The sequence below is a fragment of the Leopardus geoffroyi genome, chromosome D3 (assembly GCF_018350155.1).
Source record: "Leopardus geoffroyi isolate Oge1 chromosome D3, O.geoffroyi_Oge1_pat1.0, whole genome shotgun sequence".
In the NCBI taxonomy this organism is placed as follows: domain Eukaryota; kingdom Metazoa; phylum Chordata; class Mammalia; order Carnivora; family Felidae; genus Leopardus; species Leopardus geoffroyi.
In genome coordinates, this window is record NC_059339.1 from 79649677 (window position 1) to 79668241 (window position 18565).

The following is an 18565-nucleotide window of genomic DNA, read 5'->3' on the forward strand; positions in this document are numbered from 1 at the left end:
CCCAATGATCCAGCCCTTCAGCAACTAGTAGCATTAAGACACCATATCCAAATAGTGGGGGAGATGTAAGAAAGTGTTAGATCACTGCAGTCTCTAAGGAGATGAAGAGCCAGTGAGAGACAGAAGGTTAACAGTTTATATGACAACAGCTTGTGACAACATGGTGGGAAAAAATAAGCCAGGTCCCTGAGATGCAGAGATGCGCAAGGTAGGCACAGCCCTCCCAGAACCCACATCTATCGTCGGTCAGCAGCTGGCCGCCCCCGGGACCTACGCTAGGTCTGCAAGAGGTAGGGAAGCAGCGACGGTCATTTTCGGTAGCGATCATCAGGGATTCAGAAATGGGATTTGAACAGGGTATCAAAGGAAGAGTCAGGATTTGAACAGAAGGACGGAGGAAAAAAGAGAAGGCAAGCTTCCTCAAGGAGGCAACGAGAGGAAGGCAGCCTGCGCTTGCCCAGGGGCAGGTGAGTTAGCCGGTTCAGACGAGCCGAGCATCGTCCATCCGGATTCCCAGTATTCCAGGCAGGGTCCCATGTGGACCACTCTTCATGCGCTATTTACATGCATGTAAAATAGCTCAAATATCTTAAGTCTAGGAGAAATCACAATCAATTCGGGAATAATACAAGTTAAGCTACACTATGACATGAAGTCACTCTTAGTTCTCAATACATGCAAGTATCCTCTGCTCCAGAAAACAAATGTGTTTTCTTTGTTCCCACCTCCCTTTCGACCTACGATCCTTCACAGCCAGCTTGCAGAGGCTCTCTCTCCCACTTGGCAACACGGTTCGACCTCAGACTCACAACGGCCATCTGGATGTGGATTATTCTCAGAGGTACAGCTCTGACCTCTCTTCCAAATGCCATTTCCAAAGAGAACTCTTGATCTCCTCCAAATCTGGTCTTTTCCATGTAATTTTACAGTTGCTACTGTTATTCACCCAGTACCCCAGACTTGAAAACCCATTCACCTCCCACCTCTCATTGAACCGGTCTCCAAAATTCCACTAAATTTGTGTCTGACATGTCTCTCACATTCATGCATCCTTTCTGTTCCTGTGGCCCTCTTCCTGGGGTGCAGGTGTTCACTACGTCTTTTCTGGACCCCAGCTGGTCTCCCCAGCTTTGTCTTTTCCAATCCACACTGACCGCTGCCAGATGAAGCTTCCAAAAGCACAGCTTCAAATCCGCATGATCCCCAGCCCCCAAACCATCAATGACTTCCAACCAAACAAGTCCCAAAGTCCCCCCTCCCCCCACCTTCCCACCAGCTATTCCAATCCTTTTCCGACCAATCCAGCTCACATCCTCCATGCTGTAGTCATAAAGCGTTCTTTGGTGTCCGGAAGACAACATCCACGCTCCCCTGTCACCTTGCTGCTGCTGGAATGTCATTCTACCACCCGCACGTCTGGATTACTACCTGCACTTCAAGAGCATCACCTTGCATGAAGCTACGTTAAATCCTTTAGCCAGAGTAATCTCTCCCCTCCGAGTCCCAGTATCACTTCATCCAGTACCACCTGGCACGTGAGTCCCTTGTGTACATGTGTTCTTACCCCGACAGAGGTGACCTCCAAAAGGAGCATCTCTGTGTGAAAATAATCAAGCCAACGTGCTACGTTAGTACCCTTCTTACAAGGAAGCACTGTGCCAAGAGTTATAGAAGACCCAAGAGTATCGGTTGACAGCTCAATTGGGAAATTATGCTCAAACAATGCAAAAATAAAGCAGTCATATCACTAACTCTTCGTAAGCATCATATACAGATGTTTGCTGGATTCATGAAAATACGGAACATCTCAGAGAAAGGGAGTCTCCTGAACAGAATGAAGAATCTGAGGCAGCACACCGCAGTGGCCGACGGCCCAAACTCTGGAGCCATTTGTGGCTGAGTTCTAATCCGCGCTCTGGCATTTACTCACTTTGTGACCTTGGGCAAGTCACGGAGCCTCAGTTTCTTGTCGACAAATTAAAATGGAGATATTAAAAGTACCTTCCCCTTCAGACTGCAGCGAGAATTATGCACACACCTCATACAAAACACTCAGAGCCTGGCATATAATCAGTGTCATCCATGTAAGTTAGTCTTATTACTGGAAGGCGTTCTCTATGGGGTAAAAACACAAGAATCTGCTATTTGGTAGTTAAGACGCCTAAGAGGATCTCTAACGTGAAAGGGGGCCTCTACCGTCTTAAAATCGTCAATCCACATTTACTCTACTTCCCGACAGGAATTCTCTGACCGACTGACAGGTAGGGTGAAATTCAGCAGGGGTGGCTCTTTGTACCACAGAGGGGATGCTGTGCAAACAGAGCAGGCACCTCGACCCCTGAACCGAACACAAAGCCCTCAGCCACCGCAGGGCTCACCCGCAAACAGCCATTGTCTCCCACAAACAACCCCACTGTTGTCCTCCAGACGGATGCCAAACGAAACCGTTTGACTCACGCATTTTGGTCAGTGGCTCTGTGTAGACACAACCACAGATACAATTAATAGCTGCAAAAGAAATCGAGAACTATGCACTGAATTCTGTCTGATAAGCAAGCTTTTGGGCACTAATCTACAGCATTCGGCTGGACTAAGCGTATATGAGTCCGTTTCAAAGCCCATCGCGTCATATAGAGACTTATTAATTCATGGTGTGGGGAACAGCTGTGGCTGTAGGGTATCAACATCTGTCATTTTTCTCCCCAAAAATGTTACAATGCGTTAGACATAAATTGCCACAAATATCTCAACTTGAGCTTGCATTCCAGACACACATATACAGTGAAGTGAAACCTGCGAGGACATTTGATGTTTTATTACTTTTTACTAAAGTTATTTATAGCTCAACATTCACAGGTCAGAATTACCAGAGTGGTGGAAATAACAAAGTCACATTTATCATTATCTCATTTTCTGACAAAATACAGAAATTAAAAGACTTAAGAGCACTAAGACTGACGCCATACAAGAACAAACAAAAATATCTGTCCCTTTTTCCATGGCTGGAACGTCTGTTTTTACTTACTACCTGGAATATGGGCATGGGCGCTCCAACAAGGTCTCTTCATCCAAATGTCAGGGAAGGTTAGGCAGGGTGGACTGCCTGCCTGAATAAAGCACCCCCAAATCTCACTGGCCTAATGCAATAAATGGTTTCATCGCTTGTTCACACTGCATTCCAGTGCAGCTTGGTAAGGGAGGTTCTACTCTACTCAGTCATTCAAGACCCAGGCTTCTTCGATCTCGTGGCTCCATCACACCCTGGGGCCTCACGGTTCCCCCCCACTCTCCCTGCAGCTGGCCTGACGACCAGAAAGATCGCAAATGTCTGGAAACATCTTTGATTGTTACAACGAGGCAATTGGCATCTAGTGGGTAGGGCCCAGGGATGCTACTAAACACCCCGCAGTGCACAGGTCAGTTTCCCCACAACAAATAATTATCCAGTCCCAAATATCAATACTGTCGAGATTCTGCTAAGCCTCTAACCAGTCACCAAGATCAAATGACATGTCAATGCTCAGGTCTACCACCATTTTTCATGGAGATACACTCTAATCCATCCCAACAAATCCACATATCAAGTTTGTTCATTCACTTGTTCATCCTTTCATCCATTCATCCAAACTCCTGAACGAGACAAGGTCCCTGCAGTCAGAGAATTCTCAGTGGAGCAGGGAGGTAACCACGTACAAAATGATCACACACAGAGGTAAGTGGGATTACAAAGAACAAATGGGAGGGGTGGGCGCCTAGGTGGCTCAGTCGGTTGAGTGTCCGACTCTTGATTTTCAGCTCAGGCCATGATCCCAGGGTCATGGGATCGAGCCCCGTGTGGGGCTCTGTGCTGGGCAGGGAGGCTGCTTAAGGTTCTCTCCCCCCTCTCTCTCTAAAATAAAACAAAATAAAAATTAAGAGCAAATAGAAGGAAAACTAATTCTTGCTTCTTCCTGAGATAGCTGGAGGAGAATCCGTAAGGCGGTGGAATGAGTAGGAAGTCTTGAAGCAAGCATATACTTACAGCTTTCCATCCAGACATGGTGTTTAGTGGGAAGGGGCAGTGGGGGGACAGGCAGACAAGGCACTCCAGGACAAGGAAACTATATGAACAAAGGAATGGCGATATGAAAGGATATGATCTACTCCCCTTTTGGTGTTGGGCAGAACAGTAACCAGGGGAGAAGGGGTTGTAAGAAATGTTTTTTTGTTCAAACAATGTTTTTAGTAGCATATTCACGAAAGTCTTAAGCTCCCAGCTACACGCACTGGCTCTCAGTCAAGTGGCCCTTCAAGGAACAATTCACACCACCAAACTACATAGACACTTGTTAGCACAGGGCAAAGCTCAGATAACAGTCGGAAATCTCACTGCAAATTTCCCAACAGACCCCATCACCGACTCTCCAAACCATGCGGCCTCAAAGTCAACATCAAACTGATTGAGGCAGATGTGAACCCAAATCATCCATCTTGGTTCCCAGAGACAGAACAGCGCAGCAGTCAGATCTCTTTTTAAATTATATTACACCGAACTCATTTTTTAAAAAAGCGTTAACGCATTTTTTTTTTCAATCCCATATCTCGGCTGTGAATGCGGCTCCCAGGCTGTGGATCAGAGCACAGAGCGCACACAAATGCCTATCTCAGCTCTGACATAAACTCACCAGGTGACCTTGGGCAAGACACCTAACTTTCCAGGATCTACCGCTTCTCAGAGAGCATGCTTAAAGCAGTTAGGGCTGTGCCTGGAGCCTATGATAACCATTATCTGTCACCTCTGCTCTATAGGTATCTCCTCCATCCCCCGCCCCCCAACTTTCTTTCAGTTGCCAATCCAAACACTGTGGAATCCAACACAGTCTGGGAAGGGAAGCATCTGATAAACGTCCATGTCATTTCGTAGAACATGCATTATTAATAACAACGTCAATTTGCTTTGGGCAAGATGCTTTTAATTACGAAGCCAATAGCACCATGTAAACAACAGTTGTTCTTGACTTTGAAGCTAAAATTGAGTTTAAAAAATACCACGCTCCTACACAATTATTTACCCCGTTATTCGCTTTAACTCGCCTTTCCTCCCTCAAACTGTTGTCCCTCTCTCTCCTTTTCTCATTTTCGCTGTGATCAGCTCTGGGAAAACAAAGTGTATTTAGCTGTTAAGTACTATAGATTATATCGAGCGACATCAGTCACCTAGCACTTAAAAGCCTCATAAAAGGAAGAAATTTGTTTCTCTACAAGTCAGAATCTCAAAGGAGAAGTTAAACCGAGGGAAGTGAACTCCAGAACCAGAGGAACATCAGCCCGTGCAGAACTGCTTCCTCCTGCAGCGAGAACAACCCACTTCTAGGCTGTTCTAAGTGGACATCCATGTGAAGCCCATTCACCTTTAGAAAGAGTAGCAACAGAATCTAATGGCGATGCCCTTTGCCATGAGTCAAGGACAAGGAGCAAAATGAAAGCCAAGGCAACCAGAGAACCGAGGCCGAATCACATTTACGCTTCCAAATTGATTACCACTGCCTTCCTAATTTACAAGGAATTCTAAACTGTCTGGACAGCATCCGTTTTTCAATTTCCATTCCAGACTAGCCTTGATTCCTGAGCGTGTTATTTTAAGGAGCAACTTAAAGACAGGGTTTGGCGCTCTCCACGGACAGGTTCCACAAATAAGATGTAATAAATCTGGGGGTAAAATCTAACATATTCTTTTTAACTCCTTGGTGAAGGCATTTTTTTCCTGGCAAATCAAAGACCTCCTTGTAGGAATGAATGACTGAGGTAAGATGCGATTCTCAAATACCTTGTGTGTTATTATTTTGACATAACTCAAGATGTGTGAACGATTTGTTTTTGATAGCTCTGACTCCACTGTTGGAAGAAAAAAAAAGAGAGCGGGTGATTCTGCAAAGAAACACTAACTCTCTCAACTAATATTTAGCATCCGTGTGTAGAAATAAAGGCAATTTAGAAAATGAATTCTGCTTGCCTGTGAGTTTCCCCTTCCATAGACAAACCATTTACCTTTTTCTCAGGTGAAGCAATAGCCCACGAAGAAATCTAGCTTATCAGGAACATAAATGAATACGATTTCTCAGTGCACGAAGTGATTACACAGGAATCTGAGACGTGAATGTCTAGCAATTGCCCTCAGGTGCTATGTGCATGGGGTTTTTGCAGACCTACCAAGCTAATTACTGTTTCTGGCAATTTGCTGCAGGTCCTAACATCCCCAGATAAATAGTTACACTTCCCAAAAAGAAACAGAACACAAAGGGTTATCACTGGAGGCATCAGCTAAAGACTAGAACAATCTGTGGCTTATCCAAGGGCCTTATCAGTTGCCATCAATCCCATGTGTTAGTAATGGAGATTCAGGAAGAGGGAATGTCGGCAAATTGGAGCCCAGGCTCCAGCTATCTCCACTCAGTAGAGTGGCCCAGTTCCCTTCCCCCCGCCAGCACCCCCCAGCCCCCCCCACCCCCCACCCCGCTGGAGTGAACAGACTCCTCGGGAAATCTCTCCCTCAACTCTGGGAGGGAAGCACTGGGCACTGTGCACACAAGCACTCCTATCACACTACTGTTATGTTCACAACATGTGTGCATTCCAGAAGCATCCTTAGCTGCAAACAAAAAGACACGGCAACTCATCAGCTAGCATCACATGGTTCCACCAAGAAGAAAAAAAAAAAAAAACAGGCAAGAAGAACATAAGCTCATACATAAAAACACGAGTTATCTGCACAACAAAGGAACCCAGAGCAGATCTAGGTGTACGCATTTTCAAATCAGCTGTCAAAGGGCCCAGACTGAAATCCTACAAAGATCAGCAACCCAGCCCTGAATTGGAACCCAGCTCTCCAAGATGAAACTCCACCAGTCCCTCAACAAGTATTTAATGAATGTCAACGGTGCCCCAAGCCCTGTGCAACAACCCTACCAGGCACAGCAAATACCGTGGTTTGTGGAGCATTTTTAAAAGATCCCATTAACTTTACCTTTACATTGTATAGTCCAGTTTTCCTTCCTGCCTGTGCTAAAGAGATCTCTTCTTTAATAAAGATGGCAATAATAATAACAAAGATCCCATTCCAAAACAAGATCCATAAATAAAACGACTGACAAAGCCACGCTGGCCTTCTGCAGTCTTATCCTGTCCTGTTCTCTCCTACCTCCTTTCTGAGGATGGCTGCATCTGTAACCATGTGAAGTGTCCCCAAAGCCTGCTTCAGGATGCTAAGACAGTCACAGAACCAGGACAGGACCCCTAAGTAGGGTGATTAACTCATCCTAGGTTTCCTGGGACTGTTCTGGTCTTAAAACAGAAAGTCCCTCAACCTGGGCATCCTCTTAGTCCTGGCCAAGCTGAGTCACTGTGTCATCCTACATCCCAGGAAACCAGACCCTAGGAAACCAGACCCTTGCTTTGCCTGGGAGGAGCGAGGCCACAGGAAGGGGGTCTGGTGCTCTTTATGGAAAGCCTGAGTTCCCTGCAGATGGTCTCACAGCCTCCCTGCTTCCTCCAGCTTCCTCCTGAGAAGGCCTATCCTTTTAAACCCCACATCATTTAAGCAAAGCTTTACAGAGACTCTCCAATGACAAGACTCCAATGACATGACATACAAAGCAAATCCTCATAAAAATGCCAAAGGCCGTAGTTACTTAGATGTGGTTATCCTCCTGGCTGGTTACCGAGCTTCTTCAGTTCAGAGCGCAACTATTCATCCTGAGATTTCCAGAACTGAACACCAAGACCGGTGGATGGTAGATGCTAAATAAAACAGACATTAATAATAGCCGCCATTATGTAGTGTTTACAATGCACAGGGCAACACGCTAAGCACCTTATGTAAATTATCTGACTTACTCTTAAATAAGTCAACGAGATTGACTGCCCCTCCATTTTCCAGATGAAGAAACCAAGGCCCAGTCAGACCTTATTTACTCAAAGTCGTTACAGCACAGCCAACACTTGAACCCAAATCTATCTTGCTTCAAAATTCCATGTTTTTAATCACTTAACTAAATTAGGATCAAGTAAGGTGGGTACGGATGGTAAGGGATCAAGAATTGAGACAGAAGAGTATCAGATGCATTTGGTTTATTCTGTCCCCTGTTAGCTTTGCCATTACAAAAAATAAAAGGCAGAAAACCAAATTAATTACGTTTGTACATTAAGCTGAGGAAAGGCAAGGATTTTACTTAGAATTGTACAGAATTGTGCCCAGCAAATGGCAGGCACTATTTGAATAAAATTAATATATATAATTTTATATCTAACATGGAGTTTAAGTCACTGATTCTCATGCCCAGGTGCCCCGGGTGGGTCAGTCGGTTAAGCGTCTGACTTCGGCTCAGGTCGTGACCTCGCGGTCCATGAGTTCGAGCCCCGTATCGGGCTCTGTGCAGACAGCTCAGAGCCTAGAGCCTGTTTCCGATTCTGTGTCTCCCTCTCTCTCTCTGCCCCCGCTCACGCTCTGTCTCTCTGTCTCTTGCCCCAGATAAGGATGGCTCTCTACCTGTATGGTTGAATTAGCTATTATTCACTTAAAATGACCATAATCCTTATGTCTCATGCAACAAAGGGGCAAATTCTCTAAACAAGGTACAGAGATCTATCCACGTTTTTCTCCAACCCCTTTTAACCTGCAAGGAAGCAGTTTACGAACCCATCCCAGAGCAACACAACTGGAAGAGAATATCACACCAAACACTTTGTTTTTGAGACATTTATCTCTGCTCCATTCATTATCCCTCAAACTGAGAACATTATTTTCACGTCAATGTATTCCTGGCCATTTTCTTCAAGCAGCTGAACACATTTCCTCTTTCATAATAACGCTATCCATAATGATCAAGCATTCCAAGTGTTAAACAAAAGTTTCTATCATGTGAATGAGTATTCCAAAATCAAAAGAGGCGAGGCAAACCAGAGGTCCATCACGAAGGCATTTATGGCTAAAAGCTAATTACAAAGGGAGATATGGTAGTCAGTTGTGGGCAACTGTCACCCGCTAAGGTTCAACCCAAACAGCACAGTCTGTTTCTTGAGATTGTGGGGTGGCCTTGAGATTATGGGATGTAAAGTTCTAACACGGCTTGCTAGATGTCACAAAGGAGAAGACATTTTTGTTTGTTTTGTTACTGTTTTGGAAGAAGCAGACAAACTAAAATCAAAAAACAGACTACCAATAACCATTCATTTTCTTAGAATGATGACCCTCGGTGAGAATGTTCACTTCCCAACCACTGAGATGTACAATGCAGCCTGGCAACTCTAATTTGATTCGATACTTAATCATTATTAATGCAAGTAGGGGAAGCTCTTAAAAAGAAGTTTTCTTCTTCTTAACTTCCCGTAGGTCTATGACCAAAAACATCCATAATTCCTTTATCGCAGTGGGTCGAGATCATTTCTGTGCTGTCAAAGATTCATCAATGACTGAGTATTTATTGAGCCCTTATGCTGTACGCACATGGTGGGGAATACAAAATAGGTTCAAACCTCATCCAGTGTTCATCTCTGAGGAGCCTGCAAGAGAAAGGAGATCTCTAGGGGCGCCTGGGTGACTCAGTCGGTTAAGCGTCCGACTTCAGCCAGGTCACGATCTCGCGGTCCGTGAGTTCGAGCCCCGCGTCGGGCTCTGGGCTGATGGCTCAGAGCCTGGAGCCTGTTTCCGATTCTGTGTCTCCCTCTCTCTCTGCCCCTCCCCCGTTCATGCTCTGTCTCTCTCTGTCCCAAAAATAAATAAACGTTGAAAAAAAAATTTAAAAAAAAAAAAAAGAGAAAGGAGATCTTGCTGGTTTCAGTCCCTACATCCACCAGCTCGAAGGTCCCCCTGGAGGAAGCCAGATCCCTCACCCTTCCCCCCAGCTGAGCAGAGCCTGGAAAAGTCCCATTCCCACCCTGCGACATCTTTTCAGTGTATCTCCCTTTACGTGAAGTAGCTTGAGTGGGTTTCTGTTCCTTGCAATTAAACAGAAAGAAAAAGACACCTCTATCTCAGGCGATAATACAAGACAATCTATGATAAGCGCCCTTTGTGGAACGAATGAATGAATGTTGAATGAAATGAGAGATGTAGGCAATTTTGTCAGAGAACCTGGAAGAAGTGAAGGATTGCGATGGGCTAAGGAGACAGACTTAAATTTTTTAGAAGAGTTAACAGCCAGTCACACCTTCAATGACAGAGCATAGGGAGAGGACATTGCAGGCTATGGAATATTCCAGAATTTTAACACAGGCTATGCAAAGAAAGCATTTGGGGGGAATAGTGTGTTAACCATCCAGCTAGTGTGGCATTTTCAAGTCAGGCAGAGCCAAAGTCAGGGATGGACATGAAGTCTGGGGTCTAGGTGGGGAAAACTTTAAAGGGAAGACTAAAAATATAGGCACTTCATCCCCAAAAAGCAGAAGCCACTGAAAGCCATTCCCTATTAAGCAAGGGAATGAACAATTAAAACGGCCTACTGTCCTGAGAGTATCAGCATTTTGTAATACGGATTGGGGTGGAAAAGCCAGGAGGTAAGGGTACCCACTCTTACAGTCCAGAGAAATGAGGTCCCCATCTGGGATATGGCGGTGGGGACAGAAATCAAGGGAGAGAGGGGATCTGTCAGTAAGGAGACATCTAAGTTCATCTGTTAATCAGCAGAACTTCAATATTAATAAGAATACTCCCTATTTTCACACTTATCTGTCCAAGCTTTTGCCAAAACCTCATCAATGCTGATAGAACCTCAGGGAGGAGTGTATTAAGTGTGGTTATCTGGACTTATAAATGGAAGGTGAATCAGAAAACAGCAGGACAGAGCACGGCCCTCCAAGATTCCACCTCATCTTGACTTTGCCTCCACCAGAGGCTCGTCTGCATTTGATCAATACCTTCCCCGCAAGCAGTCTGATAGCCCAGGAAGCCTGTGTGATGTCAGAATAACTTTTATCATGCGAAATGTTTGCAGTGAGTGTTAGGTACGCAGGAATTAATAAATCCAGTGGCAAAGAAGGCATCCTGTCCTACTCATGCTCTCCGCTCCCAGTAGATCACAAGGAGCCCCCCCCCCCCCGACCCCACCCCACGATTCTATAAAAAATGCACTCCAAGCCTCAGCAGGCATACAGGGTCCGGGCCAGAAAAACCACAGGCCTCGACGACCACCCAAAGGAGAAACGAGTCGCACACACTGCTGGCCTTACGTCCTACGATGACAGTAGGTCATCCAGAAAAAAAAAAAAAAATCCTTAAACATCAAACAAGGACTTATTTTATCCGAAGGAGATTTCAACCGCGAAGGCGGGCTCCTTGGAACACCTCGTGGCTCACCAAGCCAGGGGTGGGGGAGCAGGAAGATCAACGCCTTCCTCCCTTTCGCTTTGTCCACCACACCTTCGGGACGGGTAGCGCTAGGAGCCACCTCCACTCCGCAAGCGTCCTCCACCTGGACGGCCGCCTTCGTCGTGCAATGACAGCGGCGGGCGCTCAAGAGGCCCAACAAAATACAGACGTGTGTTTTGGAGCTTCCTAAATATATTTCGAGCCTAGCCTCTCAGGGCCTCATTTCCCCTCCTGCTAGGTCTGCGCCTCGCCCTCAGCCCAGCCCCCGCGCACCCCGACTTGGCTTCTGGAGGTCCCGGATGGGCTATATTTGGTTCTCCCTGCTGGTTTCTCCGCCACTCATTTCCCACTTTCCCTCCGTTTGGAGGCAATAGTTTGTCACCCCAGGGAAGCAGAGGGTAACCTCTGCATTCTGAAGCTAACACTGATGTCCTCTAGCCTCTGTGACTCAGGGGCCAGCAGGCATTTTACCGTATCGCCTGTCTGGGGAGAGCTGTCTTTATAGAAATGACTTCAGCAAGGTGATTACTGAGCCAGAAGCAATACTATTTTGTTAAATTCCACACTTATGCCGCAGGTACTTATCACATCCTAAAAATTCTAATCCGTGCATGCATTTATCACAACACCAACAAAGGTATTTAAGGAACCGGTGTGTCCTACAGCAAACTCTCTCTACCAGCCACCAACTGCTTAATCCACAGCCCCTTGCAATGCCTGCCCCTCAGCACCCAACCATTTTGAGGGACAGCGTGGTAAGGAAGGCTTTAAAACTGACCACCTTCGTTGTCAACGTGGCTGCTGATGGAAGCACGAATGTGCCAGAACCCAACCTGGTGTTCTGCTGGGCCCGTGACCAGAAAACAGCACATATCCAAAGTGCCTTTTCTAAACATCAGAGTAACAAGGGGGTGACCCAAGGCCACCCTACACACATGCCTGCCCCCTCGAAATCTTAGTTGTGGCCCTTATTAGGCCCACGACCACTCCTTCTCTACCCCAGGCTGTTCCAGACAAACTCAGGAAGTCTTAGACAAGAGGCAGATGGTGAGGGAGAGAAAGTCTGTAAGTAACAGCTCTCTATTACATAATGCTAAACACAGAACCTCCTAGAACTAGCCCTGGAACTACCTCCTGGCCTATTGCTTCAGAATAAACAACTACTCAAAACAGGCGACAAGAGAGAACACTTTAATTTTTTATTTGATGATCAATGGACAATCACATTAGTATATATAACACCAACATATCAGTAAATACCATGGTGGGGCAGGACCAAATTCCTTAAGATATTTATTATTCATTCATCGCACTGGCACTCGTAAACACCCAACGTCTACAAAGCATGAGCTAGCCCCACAGGAACACACTTCATAACCTCATCTAGGCCACACCACCTGCGGAGGTCATGAGAGAGGCTCACCTATATCCAGCTGTCCCTTCTGCAGGGCGAGAAATATTGAATTGGGGTTTAAATGGCATCATAGGACTAGTTGTGGCCAAAGCAACGTACGTCACTTGTGGGTGACGTGGGTGTCGTGAATACAGACAGCAAGATCCTCCAGAGTTTCCTTTCCCACACTGCAGGGACCTCACACACACACTCAGGGTCACACCTCCATCACTTTGGGTCCTAGAGGGACCATGATGAGCAAGGCCCACCTGCTGACCACGCAGGACACATCGTATGGGAGAGAAAGAAATCTGTATTTAGCCAGAGATTTGGAGGTGATTTCTTACTGCAACATAACCTAACCTACATTGCCAAGACGTCGCTGTTTATAAAAGAGAACCTGCAAAAGTGCCTCCCCGCTCCCACCAACTGTTTCCTAAATCAGATAATACAAAAAAGCAGGGTTTGTTTCAAAATTCAAGTAATTCTTTGAAAAGTAGAGGGTGCAGACAGGATAGACAGGTTCAAGCAACTCTGAGGGAATAAAGAATGAAACAGAATGACCTTCCAACAATGGTGAAATCTAAATATTCACATGGAATTTAGCTGAAGAGCTGAAGAAAAGGTCACCTTCGGACAACAGGTCCGGTCACTTATGAAGTAGTGATCTCCCCAATGAAAGAGGCATTCAATGATCATAGTCCCTCAGCAGTCCAATACCACCCTTTGTTCCTCTCTCTCTAGCTTCCTTTGAATTTCATCAGAATCAGGTCTCTGAGAAGCTCCCTGAAGGTGGCTCATTTTTATGTCTCCAGACACCCCACGCCCCCACCCCTTGGCATCTTTCACAGTCTATGACCTATCAGGTGCTTGATAAACATCTGCTGAATGAATTAAATGAACATTGTAGAAAGGACTCGGGCACTGGATGCAAAGGTTGGTCTGATAACCTTCTAGGGCTCCCCCAGCCTACAGCTAAACACTACTGCAGACATCTGGGGGCGGGGAGCCTCCACCTACAAAAAGAAAAACCAAAATAAGCATCAATACAACACTTTATTGTGATTTATTACCGCACACAGTTTAAAACCACAGGAAACCTAACACTGCACTATGGCTATCTTTGTTCTTGGACGTGCATTTACATGTGCAGGCAACTGGTCTTCTCATGGGGAATTTTGTGTGTGAGGTATTTATTTTTTCTATTAAAAAAAAAAAAACCACACCCTTTGTTTCTATTGCATTATTAACACTCCCTATTATCCCATCACGTGGCTTTTCCTCTTGCTGGAACACAGCACACACCCTGCATTATTGCTGACATTCAAATTACTTGTCAAAGTACCTCTATCCTAACACCATTACAAATCTGATCTTCCCAAAGCGGTGGCCTTTGTTCTAGCTGAGACCAGATAACTCCTTCACCTCTCCCAGGGATTCCTGGATGCTCTGAGTATAGGGATCAATGCCAGTGCCACTCCTGTTTTTTCAAAGTCCCCTTTCAAAACACAACTACCCTAGAGGTGAATGACACATGTTTCAAGTTTTTCAATTTTATCTTTCTGTGGGTTTGGGGGCGGAAATGGTGACGAGAGAGTCTGCCATAGCCACGGCACTGCTGTGGCTGCAGTGCAAGAAGACAGAGCACCAGGAGCCCGTGGCCCTCCGCAATCGCTTCTCCCAGCAAGATAAACCTTGAGTCCACCCCCATCACCATTCTTATTCTCTGCTCCTCGTGCAGGATGCCAGGACTCTGCCCTCTAGGAGACAATGCCAGTGCCAAGGTGTCCTGGTATGTCTGAAGGTTACCTTTTCATGGAGCTCTATCGAGATAACCCCAGATTTCGTTAGCTCGACATCGAAGCAGAAAACTATCCTTGGAAAGAAAGGTACCGGCCAGAGTTTTTGGAAAAGCACCAACAACCTAAAGATAAAATGCAGACCGAGAGCCTAATGGTTCATGGCTATGTAAATGGAAACTTAACTAACGCTCCAGGCTCTCTGTTCTCTTTCTGCTCCCCCAACTGCCCTCCCTTCCACCTCCCAGTTAACTTACTGCTGGCATGTCCCTCCTGATATTGCAAACACTATTGCCATGAAGGCTTGGAGGAGAGACATTATTTCGTAAGAAGGTTACTACATCTGACCAATGCCCTAATTGAGCACTGGTCAAATTTATAATCGGCCTTCCAGCCATACCTTTTCAACAAGCGATATCCATTACCAGACTGGAGCCAAAATGTATCACTACAGATAAGAAAGCAGGCATATATCCAAACCCCACATTCAGACACAACTGTCTATGTATTGATTATATCAAAATTCCCATCAGTAGAAACCCGGTGGAATTTATTCGACCCCAAACGCACCCTGCCCTCAATGACTTTTTCAAAAGGAAGGTTTCAAGTCATTTGCAATTTCCTTCTCAGACCCAGGAGTTTCAGCAGCCCCCAGGCTCCTCAACACAGACAGCAAAGGAATGGATGCAGAAACCACCCAAACAGCCCCGTGCAAACACTGCTGGCCCAAATGACCCAGAGACACCCAGGCGGCTACCCAGACTACTGGGGGTTACCTGCATCTGTCACCGAGTCCCTTTCACCCCCTTCTGCATGATGACATCAAGTGGAAACGGTACGCGTTTGGGAGGCAAGAGGCTGACAAGCAGGAAGCACAATTGAGCCTGAGCTTTGTTCAGCCTGCAGTGAAATACATGCAGTAAGGGTTAGGTACGCGCAGCAGAGAAAGAAATCCGAGCACCCTCCCCGGCCAGCGGCGGTGGAGTGGGTGCACCGGGAGGTGGAGGCAGGCGGCGGAGGCGTGGAGCGCCCGCCAGCCGCGGAGGGGGCGTAACGCTCCCTAATTGTCTCTACAGGATAAATACCCCCCTCCCCCCACTCCGCTGCAGTCTCCCCCGCCCCCAAGTTCCCCGGTGGTACAGCTTCTACCAGCAACCGTAACCCCTCAAAAGGAAAGAAAGACGAGAAGGCGTAGAATAACATCTTGGGGCAAACATACACTAGCAAAATATACTAGTAAACCAGATTATATGGGAATGCGGGGCGCCCGGTCACCCGCCCAGACACACACACACACACACACACACACACACACAGCGGCGCCGCATTCACAAGCATCCTTTCTTTCGCCCCTGTCCGCCACCTCATCAAGTCACTGTCACTCTGTTCAGCCGATTTCTCTACTCTTTCCAAAACCGTGCAGCGCTCCCCCCGCCCCACCCCCACCCTAGGCGGGCTCGGGGACCGCCGCCTCGCGTGCAGCGTCCCACGCGTCCAGCCTGCTTTGTCCTGCCGCTGCCGTGCCAGGAGCAGGCGCCCCAGGCACGTGGGTCCGCACAAAAGACCCCCCAACATCTGGCCCGCCACTGCTCCCTCTCCTCCCCAGAGGGGCTCCGGGGCGGCGGAGTGGCGCGCGAGGGCAACTTCTGGGGGGCGGGCAAGACGCTGGACCAGGGGCTCGCTAGGGGACCATCCCGGGGCGCGTGCGGGGTGGGGGCGCCGCTGGGGCGCGCGCGCACGTGCACCCTCAGGGGCGCGCGCGGCGCGGGCACGAGACGCGCTCCCTCGGACCAGAGCTCCAGGGGGCATCCGAGGACTCCGAGGAGCCGCCGACAGCGCCGCTCCCCCGCCCCAGCCGCCAGCCCAACTCCGCCAGCTCTCCGGAGACACGCAACTCCAGGGACCCCGTCCCCGGCGCCCGGGGGCCGCCCCGCTGTGGCCCGCGCTCCCCTTCCCGGGACCCCTGCGGCCCGACTCCCCCCATCCACTGTGCAAAAGGCGCCCCTCGACACACCAGGCGGCGGCTCCCCTTCCCCGCTTCCCTGGCTCCGGGCGCGGCCGCCGTGGGGGCGAAGACATCCAACCCTTCGCGCCCCTTTCGCCGCCCCCGACCCGGGAGGGCCAGAGCAGAGAAACAAACCGAAAGTCACCGACCTCTCTCCGCAGCGGGCTCGGGCGCTCCCTACAGAGGCGGCGGCGGCGGTAGCGGTAGCATCGCGGGGTGGTCCCGGCGCTCCCGCCACCCGCTCCGCCAGACGCGCGCAACGGCAGGCTGCGGGGCGGGCGCTGGGGGCGCGGCGTCGGCGCCCGCAGCCCCTGCCCCCGGCTCGACCCTGCGGGAGGCGCCCCACCTGCCCGCCGCCCTCGGCGCTCCCGGTCGGACACCGCCGCCAGGCGCTCGGCTCCGAGCGGGAGCTTTTTGTGTCACCGCCCAGACTCAGGCACCGAAGGGGGTGGGGGCGGGAGGCCGGGCTCCGCTCCCCGCGGCACCGCCCCTCCCCGGCGGCTCCACCTCCTCCGACACCTCCCCCCCCCCTCCACGCCCCCGCGGCGGCGGGTCCGGGACGTGCGTCTGTCAGTCCGGCCTGCCACACCGACACCCCGAGCGCGGAGCTGCCCACGCTGGCTCGCGCGCTCCCTTGGCCACGCCCCAAGTGCCCAACCTCGGCCGGGACCTCGGCGTTGTCTTTCCCCCCGCGCAAGGGGGGGGGGGGGGGGGACCTGGACGACAATCAGGTGTGAAGAGGCCGCGTTCAGCCGGCTCCAGAGCGGAGCCGAGGTGGGGGCAGAGGCTGGCGGGGACAAATGTGCGGCTGGCGACCGAGGGACTGGAATCCGCGTCACCTCAGATACTTTTGGGCTGCCCCTAAAAGTTCACGTAATCCAAGCAGGGAGGGGTTCTGCTTTTGTGGAGTGGAGGACGCGTCCGGAGACGCCGGAACAGATACCCCCCCCCCCCCCACACACATCACCGCCTCGCTCCCTGGGAGGGGGTCGGGGAGTAGGAAAGAGGCAGGTGCAAGTCCTGAGGGTTATATGGCAGGTGCGACCCACCGGGGCCCACCTTATTCTCCACCTTGAAACCCTGCTTAGAATGACCACTTCCTCCAAGGAAATGTAAAGACCTGGTCTCTTGCCTCTTGTTGTGACTGCAAAATTGGGGAATGAAGGAGGGGGAGTCGCCCGTAGAGGAGGGTATCCGTGCTCTTTTTAAAGGATTTCTATGCAGAATGAAGATCCAAAACTCTATTCTATGACTCTGGTAAAGATAAGCCTTGACCATCCTGCCCGGATCTTCAGCACCAGGGCTTTACTGAGTCCATCAACAGAGCATATGCAGCCTTTCCACTCCTGCTGGAGTGGAGCTGTCTTTCTGTCCTACTGTCTTGTCCACAAAGAAAGAACTCCCATTCTAACCTTTGCCAAAAGCTCATTGAAGTGCTTCTTTCAAGGAAAGGAAACCCTGTGAACCAACGAGGGGGCCCTGTATGGCCTACTAAAATTCAAAATGTACTCAATTGACCCTCCTTGTTCCACGAGTAAAACCTGTTAATGGTCTTTCCAAATGTGTTGTCACTAAGCACATACAGAAATCAGTCACCCAGGGACAGGTTTATAGCTCGATGGCTGTCAGTTCTCTCCTAACTAAAGCGTTCACTTGGCTACTACCCCTTTTCCCTTCGTTCCCTAAAGTTCCTCGCTGCACCTGGCAGGAGTGAAAACTAGATGGGGGCTTTAAAAGCCTCAGGTATTCTTGGGGCGCCTGGGTGGCGCAGTCGGTTACGCGTCCGACTTCAGCCAGGTCACGATCTCGCGGTCCGTGAGTTCGAGCCCCGCGTCGGGCTCTGGGCTGATGGCTCAGAGCCTGGAGCCTGTTTCCCATTCTGTGTCTCCCTCTCTCTCTGCCCCTCCCCCGTTCATGCTCTGTCTCTCTCTGTCCCAAAAATAAATAAACGTTGAAAAAAAAAAAAAAAAAGCCTCAGGTATTCTTGAAGCAGACTTTAGGAGTCTTTATTTTCAGCCTCAATTTCA

At 48.9% G+C, this 18565-nt stretch overlaps 1 protein-coding gene across 8 annotated transcripts in view; it reads right to left on the minus strand.

Annotated features, from left to right (window-relative positions):
• Window positions 1–17112, minus strand: part of RNF152 (ring finger protein 152) — an 80247-nt gene extending 63135 nt beyond the window's left edge. The window contains exons 1-4 of one of the 8 annotated variants that reach the window (XR_006707846.1): window positions 16688–17112; window positions 15310–15433; window positions 14544–14658; window positions 7783–9537 (exon numbers count right to left, since the gene is read on the minus strand). The gene's annotated coding sequence lies outside the window, so the exon portion shown is untranslated. The other 7 variants (XR_006707845.1, XM_045459421.1, XM_045459419.1 and 4 more) reach the window with 7 other exon arrangements.
• Between the last annotated feature and the right edge of the window lie 1453 nt (window positions 17113–18565).